This window comes from Squalius cephalus, assembly GCF_949319135.1.
Source record: "Squalius cephalus genome assembly, chromosome: 13".
Classification (NCBI taxonomy): Eukaryota; Metazoa; Chordata; class Actinopteri; order Cypriniformes; family Leuciscidae; genus Squalius; species Squalius cephalus.
The window spans coordinates 10,803,846-10,813,661 of record NC_137134.1 but is presented as its reverse complement, the minus strand read 5'-3'; the positions used below and the strand labels follow the sequence as shown (position 1 = coordinate 10,813,661).

General features: G+C 35.7%; 1 long non-coding RNA gene across 1 annotated transcript; it reads right to left on the bottom strand.

The window, feature by feature from the left end:
- Positions 1-8,220: 8,220 nt before the first annotated feature.
- On the bottom strand, positions 8,221-9,034 carry LOC307169350. The gene is made up of 3 exons (XR_013823099.1): positions 8,948-9,034; positions 8,485-8,549; positions 8,221-8,299 (listed from the first exon to the last, which is right to left on the bottom strand). It is a non-coding gene; the product is annotated as an uncharacterized lncRNA (long non-coding RNA).
- Between the last annotated feature and the right edge of the window lie 782 nt (positions 9,035-9,816).

The following is a 9,816-nucleotide window of genomic DNA, read 5'->3' as shown; positions in this document are numbered from 1 at the left end:
GTACGGCGCCTAATAAGACGCCTGATACACACGTCGTCTCTTTGTACGTCGCCTAATAAGATGCCTGATACACACGTCGTCTCTCTGTATGTCGCCTAATAAGACGCCTGATACACACGTCGTCTCTCTGTACGTCGCCATAAGACGCCTGATACATACGTCGTCCCTCTGTACGTCGCCTAATAAGATGCCTGATACACACGTCGTCTCTCTGTATGTCGCCTAATAAGACGCCTGATACACACGTCGTCTCTCTGTACGTCGCCATAAGACGCCTGATACATACGTCGTCCCTCTGTACGGCGCCTAATAAGATGCCTGATACACACGTCGTCCTGATACATAGATGTATGAATATCTGATGCTCAGGAGGGGTTGTCAGGTGTAGTCCTCAAGGTCCACTTTCCTGCAGAGTTTAGCTCCAACCCTGATCAGTTTAGAATTTGCTCTTCTCCTCCCGAGCATCAGAAATTCATACATATATTATAATTTAATTTTTGGTATTATAACTCCTGCTTGAAACCATCAGCCATTTCAACTAAAAGATGAAGGCTGTCATATTAGCGTTGCCCACTAGAGGGCGACAGGATAAGGAATTGTTTAAGTCCACTGTTATTAATTTGGTTTCTATCCCTTTGAATGGAAATAAATGCATTGATTGTTCTAATTCATTTGTGTAACTACTGTGTACTGACAGTATAGTTTTATATAATTAATTTACACATTTGTGAAATGTGAAACGCTAATATTCGATGGTGGGAAAATATTTTGCCTACATCATTAGTGGTTCATCTGCAGGTCGGGAATCCGGCTAGAGCAGGCTGCGGGTGAAATATCCAAGGCTATTTTTAAAATAACAAATTGTTATTTTTTGTTTATAATATTTTATTTACATAATTTCTGCATTTTAAAAGTGTGTTGGAGCAGGGTTGGAACTGAAATCGAGGACAGTAAGACAGTAGCTCTTCAGTTGCTCTCCAGGAGCAGGGTTGGAGAACCCTGCAGTAGAGACTCCAAAATACGAAATGGGAACATGGGAACCCCTGATCTACCACAGCAGTGGGTGGAAGAAATAACCAAAAAGATTATGATTTGTATAGACAAGGGGTCTCCAACCCTGCTACCATCCTGCAGACTTCAATTTTCAACCCTGCTCCAACACACCTGTCTGTAATTATCAAGCAACCCTGAACACCTTGGCTGAATCCGAAATCGCCCCCTAAACCCTCATTCACTATTCCCTACGCTAGTCCACTAATACTGTTCACTTGAAGGAGTGAATGAAAAGGAGTGAGTGAATTCGAACAGCCGTTGAGCGTACATCGGTTGTATACATGTTATTGTGGTGCATGTGGAATAGTGTGAATGAGTGCATTGAATAACGTCCACTATGGTTTCGGATACCACTATGAATGGCTGTCCCCTCAAATAACATCTTATTTGAGGGTATAGAGGGCAATTTCGGATTCAGCCCTTGATTAACTGGTTCAGGTGAGTTTAATGCTAAACTAAGTGTGTTTAAGTATAGAGCTAAACTCTTGAGGACACTGGCCCTCCAGGACAGTGTTTGGTGACCCCTGTTTAAGAAGTATACGGTATCAGAGGTTTGTCAGACGTAGGATTACTTTGGGTGCCACCATGCATGGGTGTGAAAAGGAATGAGGAGTTGGATACTTTGTTAAGAGATCATAATCCTCTCATATCCGTGCATTTGAGATTCATCCTTAAATCAGAAAACACATATACAACTAAAATGTTCCGCATAGAAAAGATAAAGATTTCACCTAATTGAAGTATTAATAAAATTGGGGGTCATCATATCTATTACTTCAGGTTTCCTTTTCTTTTTCTGTTTCTTATTAATTTTTCAGTCCAGTATGTGGTGGGAATGCAATCCGGATTGATATGAAGTTAATAAAACAATATGTGACAAGTAGATGGCAGAAACAATGGGAGGAAGAAAGAACAAGAATATGGCTTTATAACATCCAAATAAATGAAGGAGAAACTGTAGAGCACGTTATAATGAAATGGCCGATGTATAATGAATGGAGAATGTTGAATTTAAAAGAGTTAAGATGAAATTTTAGGCTACTTGAAAAACATAGGCTATAAAGGATCTCATATGATGAATCTTTTTATATATATTTTTTTAAAACAATATGATTACTTTTGATACTTTATTTGAACTAATTATTATTGCCTCATTGTTAAATGAATTTATGTCAAAGGCTATTGCTCACTTAGATCTATCTTTATGACCAAAAAAAAAAAAAAAATGTATTTTGTGATTAAAAGCCTATTTTCCAGTCATTTATTTTGTCAGTGTAGATTTCTTGAAAATAATAGGCTATTAAAATACTTTCTTGTCGCCTTCACCTGAAAACTATATTGCATAAAGTTTGATATTGTGAGCTAGTATTCGCCCATTGTATGGTCAAGTGCAAGTAAAATTCCATCAATATATACCGAAGATATTAAAAGTAAAAATCAGAATGTCACATTCCAGAATATTGTTGATCGATTATTATTAAAGTTAACTAAAGTTATCATGAGCATTGTAATGTTTGAAGCGGATGTCATAACAAATGTCGGACCGACAAGATTTCACTCAAAAATCCATAAGATCTTACTTTGATGCTCTGGAAATACAAACCGGAAGACACATTGAGTGCAACTCTGAAAAGGGACGGGGCTTCATAAGATTGCCTCTTAAAGGTAGGGTAGGTAGGAATTGTCTAAAAAACTTCTTTTCCAAATTTGTTTAAACTTTATTTATATATCAATCGAGTGTGTGTAGACCTCTCACGACTGTTTTAAAGACAGCTCATTATTTCCATTCACTCCACCCCCTCCCTTCTGGGCTCCTTCCAAAGCCACGCCCCCAAAACACATGAACGCGCGACTCCGACCGCTGAGCTGGAAGCATAGACAGTATATAAACTGGAAGACGCATTATTTACCTGAGACGAGCGGAGAGGAAGGAGCACAGTGCATGTAGTGACATCATGTCAGAATCACATGTAATAAAAAAATCTAACTTTATCATTATGAATATAAACAAATAAGATGTATTTTAGTACTCACTATCAAGCTAGCATATTGATATTGGTAAAGTTTAAAATATATATTTTTTTATTCGCTAACGAGCTAGTTATATCTATAAGGCAGGGGTGGGCAAACTACGGCCCGCGGGCCACATACCTGGCTGTTAGGCTGTTTAATCCGGCCCGTCGAGTATTTAAAAAATTGTCTTAAGATCGCATTCATTTTGCCTTTTTCTTGCAATACTTTGCGTTATATATAGATATATTGCGTTGCATATATTTGACAATCGGAATATCAGATATTGCATGCCATAGCTAACAAATGTAAAAAAGGAAAAATGACATAAAAGCAGATCATTCATTCAGCGCTGTTGTGGCTGCGGTGTGTCACGTAACAAGCAATGACGCGTCACCATGGAAACCAAACAGACAGCGACTTAAGCGCATAGACTTGTTGCACGTTAATGTTTTTTCCTTTTTTGGAAACTCACAGAGAAAAAAAAAAGTTTGGTAACCGCTTGCGCACCTGTTTAGTGTTTCATTAATTTGTCTGCTATTTAGTTTCACTTTCATTCGTTGCTCCTCTGGATTTGTGGATGTATCCTATCCTGACTGATTCCGTTTACCGACCTTTATCACCCGGCTTTCGACTACGCTCCACTGTCTGCCATGTACAGAACCCGTTTTTGTTCATTAAATGTTATGATAAATAAATTTGTTAAAATGTTAAAATAAATTTGTATATTCGTTTATTTCGTTTTTTTTATCCACAAATGTATGACTTTTGGAAGTGCAAATTGATTGCCATGCAGTTTTAATAAAGTTGAATTAACGTAACTGTCATTTTTACTCTTGCAGGTGTTTTGTTTCTAATTTACTGTTAGGCCCATTAAATAATAATAAGGATAAACAATATTTAAAAAGTATAGGCTATAATTATCTAACATCTGACTAATTAAAAATTAACCTCAAAACATAACATGCTAAATGGGGGATATCTAGCATAAAAAAATGTATTGTCAGAATGTCATCTCTCAGTTGTTGAATTTCGCGCAGACGTTGCCACAACGTAAATGTGTTTGCTCAGCCCGATCTCATGAAAGTGTGAATACCACGAATTGTATTTGTAGTGCTTATGATACGCAGTTTTCGCGTGCATATGATACGCACTTTATGGCGTGTAATAGACACGCACTCCGCACCCCTAATCCTAACCAAGGGGTTTACAGTGCGTAGCATATGCATGCAAAAAACATTTTTGGCGTATAAATGGCACGAGAAATACAATTTGTGGTATACGCATTTTCATGAGATCGTGTTTCATAATGCTACTGGGCCGGCCCTCTATCAAATTTTAAAACCCAGTGTGGCCCTTGAGCTAAAAAGTTTGCCCACCCCTGCTATAAGGCAAAGCTAAAAACAGGTTGTATTGATACACGTTTTTCCATTACCATCAGTTACATTGTGATGAAGATGAATTTCGTGTAAGATTCATAACATATATGGTGTTCTGCATGTAAGAGTTTCCATGATGAAAGCATTGTTGACTCTGATGAGGACTAATATTACACTCCAGAGACAAGTACCGCATCGTCAGCTCGAGGACAGGTCCGGGGTCGAGGGCAAAGCAGAGGAGGTTGTGCAAGAGGCCGTGCGTGCAACTAGGGTCCGAGGAAGTAGAGGCTGAGGACGAAGTGGTCGAAGTGCAGGGCAAGGAGCACTTCTTGGACAAGAGGACCTGCGTCGAGTTTTGCATCTCCTATTCCTAGGTTCCGTGCCTCTTGAATTCCTCAAATCAAACGGGTGCGCGACTGCGCGCAAGTGGGCAGATCCTTTAGCAAAAGGGTGGTTGCCATGGTTGCGAGAGAGTGACAGTCGCCTAAGCCAATCCTTTGTTTCGTCCCGAAAGGAAATAATGAGCTGTATTTAATGCAGATTAAACGGTCTAGAGTCACTCGATTTTTATACTCTTTTTTTCAGAGTACTTACATTTTAATTATGTATTGATATATATAGAAAGTTTAAACAAATTTGGAAAAAAGTTTTTTATAAAATTCCTACCTACCCTACCTTTAAGAACAGAGATTTTACTTATTATAAACCTATACATAAAAGACATTTACAACACAGTAAAATAAATGATGAACACATGATAAAGGTCTCTAAATAAGTTTTAATATGACCTCAATTTAGCAAATAGACAAAATCCACATCTTTAGATTTAGACCTTGTATGTGTTTTAAAGCACACTCAGTGAACAAACAAAGGTTCACAACACAACCGAAATGCAACTTGGTTTGATTTTGTACATTTATAGCCAATTTAGTCAATATGGTAAATGTTTTTGATTTATTGTCAGTGAATGTTTTTTGAAATCCTGGTTTTCTTGCTCAACACTGCTCTCTTGTGGTCAGGAGGCATTTCCTGTGTGTTGTGGCTTCATTTTTTTGTTTCAACAGAAATTAACAAATTACAAAACCATAGAACATGAAAACATTATTTCCGGTCACATATTTCTGATTGACATATTATGAAAATGAAAATCTCACATGCATAATTGGGTATTATGTTTTTTATTTACTTGCCCCTAAACAGCACATACATTGATATCAACCATATTTATAAGCTTTATACTTTAACAAAGAGAAAGACATATAGTTTTACGTTATATTTTCATGTAACGTATCAGTGTTTGTGTTGAGTCTTGAGATTGTTCGAAATCCATATATTGAAGATTTTGGAGGTCTGTGTCTTGAAATTGTTTCAAGACGTCTCCATTTCTTGCATGAAGAAACACCTTTAAGAGTCCTTAAAGTGAAATCAGATTTAACATTAAATTACTAGTTCAGACAAAAACATGATTTATTCGCCCACATTTCATGGTTTTGTTCTTTCTGTAACATAACAATTGTAGTCACTATAAAGAGCTGTAACTGCAAGAGCTGTTCAAAATTGTTCAAATATTCTTTAAAAAATGTAAAATAGCATACTGATATTATAGTGAGAATTTAAGAGTACAATGTCCACGTTTGGAGACATACACTATAATTTCACCAAAGAGCTCACCTATGATCACAATGATCAGAAGACCATTTATGAAAGCAGATATGAAGATAATAATCTGCCAATGTGTCTGATTCTTCTCAATGTACTTCACCACTGTGTGATTCTGGATCTCTGGAGTTGGCACTGTGTAATCATTGAAGGGGTTTAATATTAATATTTAATATTGTTTTGTCTAACAAAGATTAAATGTTAAGCTTGATGATCACTGAATGTTCACTCACCAGTGATGTGTAGTCTGGTGCCGTTGCTGTATTTTGGATGAGCGTCTGTGGTCATACAGTAATAATCTCCTAAATCATCAATAGTGACATTATTTATGAACAGGCGATGTTTACTTTGCACTGAATATTTCTGCCTAAAAGCTTTACTGTAGTGAAAGAGAGCTGACGTTGTGGAAGAGAGTAATATGACAACCGGAGAATCTGGAAGTTTCTGTAAAAACCAATAAACCTCCTTTACATCAAGATCACAGTTTATCGTCACATTTTGACCCAAATCTGTTAGTTGATCTGTTAAAGTCTCCGCAGCTTCACACCATATGAGCAGATCTGTGGAATAGACACAACACACATAATATGGATTATTATTATGTCATTAAACATAAATTATCTTATAAAGAACAATAAAATATTCATAAAGTACAATAAACTCACAGAGGTAAAGCTGCACAATCTTCATGATGTTAAAACACTTGTTTCTTTCACCCGACTGTAGAGATGTAACTTTACCTCAGAGCTTTCAGATGAATATGGTGATTAACCACAATCAAGAGGAAGTTAAAGGCAGGTTTGCTCTGGCCACACGCTTAGTTTTGTTGTCGATTTGTACAAAACTCAACCCTTGATATATATATAATCTCTTGTCTTTTTAAAAATATATATTTATCTCTAATTCACTGGCAGCAAAATGACCCAAGACACTGAGAACAGCACCATTTTCTTTCTTCAGTGTCATACAAACACATATATTATGTTTTCTTCAACTGTAGTATCACTCTAACCCGTGATTATTAACTCATAAGTTTAGAGGAGGTTTTTAGTTTCTGTCTCTTGACAGAATTATCCACTAATTCATCATAAACAATATTTATCCTCGAGGCAAGTGAGTACTCTATGTATTTTAATTAATCTGAATTGAATTTCTTTTTGCCTAGTACTTGGTACTTCTAGAAAATAATAGGAAGTGTGAAACTTATTTCTAACATTTGGTATACAATTTAGTAATCTTTGTTAATGTTAGTTAATAGAAATTCAGCTGTTCATTGTTAGTTCATGTTTGCTCAGGTTTATTAAATAATATTAACAGATACAGCTTGTGTTTTTAATAATGTGCTTCAATAAATTGCAATAAAAATTCAATTAGCATGAACTACAATAAATAGCTGCTTTAAAATGTTATTATTGTTAGTTCATGATAACTAATGAGGTTAACTTTAATAAATGGAACATAATTGTAAAGTTTTAACATGATGTTTCATGTCATGTTCACTTGGTTAAAGTTTAAACCACTTGATGCATGTGTGTGTGTGTGATCGTGCTGTTCATCAAGTGACCAAACCAGTGGAACACTTCATTTGCACGAAACCATGCTTGTGTTAACCACAAAAAAGAAAACTGTGCAAAAGTTAGTTGTTTTTTAACATGTGCAAAAATATTAAAAACAATTAATATACATGCAAAAAAAAAGAAAAAAAAAGAAAAAGAAAACATCTTTAGATTTATTGACATTTGTTCTCTTGACATCAATCTTTATGTCAAATGTCTGTAAAACATCACTCATGTTTCAGCCCCAAGAAAGCTCATCATCATGTGGTTTATAACTTTTACTGCTGAGCATGTCAGCGCACTTATAATAGAAAGAGAAAAAAAATTCTATTACTATATATAAGCAAGATCTCCACTTAAAACAGTACCAGCAAAAAGTGTTACTATCATACACACACTGCATATTAACATACAAAGCAGCAAACGGAAATTATATATGGAAATGCTACATTAAAATTAAAATTCACACATATAAAACAATGACAATACATTTTATTTTGTAAAAAAAAAAAAAGCATATACAGTATAGGCACACTGTATTCATAAAGAGTATCACATCATACATTGGCTGTAGACAGTAGTGCTCTGCTCCTGACTAGGCCTGGTGTTACTGGAGCACATGAAGAAATCAACTTCAGCACACTGAAAGAGGACCATATTATATATGAAAGGACATATACAGTATGATAGACATAATGTACAGTCAGCTGGTCATACACATTTCAGATCATTTAATGAATCTTGAGCAGCTTGAAGTTTCACTGTAAGAATCTCCAGAATAATAGAGGACAAAATAAGATAACATATATTAATATTGAAGATCTTACCTGTGGATTATTTGAGTTTTGAGCCGCAGATTTTCCAGTTGCATTAATAAAGCTCTTCACCATTCCTGAAACAGCACTGAATATGAATATCACTGAATTCACACACTGTAACAGTCCAAGAGCTGATTCACAGAGAATGTGTTTTACTGTGAAAAATGTGAGATTCAGACCAGGGGAATGAAAAAAGTGTCTAGAGAAATGCGTTTTTTAAAAGTTGAACTTCTAAAAGTTTCTCGCACGAGACACTGAAAAAGAAGACAGACGCGAGCGCAGCAGTTAAACACGTTTAGTGTGTGTTTACATTAAAAAAATTTTTTTAAAAATGCAAAAGTAGCGCAGTGGAATAGAAAAACAAGCGACTGGACAAAAACATGTTCAGTGTGAACCAGCTACATTTAGTAGATCTAGATCTTGTCACCTTGTAGTTCAATGAGACTTTTACTGTAGTAAAACATGTACAAACCTATTAATACAATGGTCAGAAGCACATTCAGCAGGACAGATATGATGATGGTCAGATTTCTCCATTGTATCTGGTGTTGTGGAGCGTCTGTAATATTATTATGGACAAAGTCTGTAAAAGGTTTGTAGTTCAGTCTTTATTCAGTTTCAGTCTTTAACAGAACAATAAAACTATTATTAGATCTTCATACAGTATATTCAATCTGGAATCCATCATGTGGTTTATAAAGACATGAAATGATAAATAACTCACCGCTGATGTAGATTTTGGTGCCGTTGTTGAATTTAGTTGGTTCACTAGTTTTCACACAATAATAAACTCCAAATTCATCAATGGTGATATTTCTGATGAACAGACGACTGTTAGTTTTCACTGAGTATTTGTGTTTAAAGCTGCTGTTTTCATATTTACCTCCTTCATATGTGTTGCTGTAAGAGCGTAAGATCAACACTGGAGGATCTGGTAATTTCAGTTTGTACCAGTAAATCTCCTCTATATCAAGATCACAGGTTATATTCACATCAGATCCTAAAGTTACTGGTGTGTTTGTTAGACTCTCTGTGGCTTGATACAACATGAACAGATCTATGAGAGAAAGAAAAACACATTTATTAAGATATAAAATCAAAAGAAAACTGACTCAATCAAATGAGACGTGAGAAACTCACAGATCTGCAGCTGTATGATCTTCATTGTCTGATCCAGATTAATAATATCTGCTATATATGATCATTCACACATCTCGAACTGTGAGCGGAAACACAAACCTCGACCACACAGACGAGAGGGGAAGTCAGAGCTGGCCTTCTCTGAGAACATCATCATTCTTAGTTGTTTAAATCAACAAGTCATTAGAAGATACAGTGTGT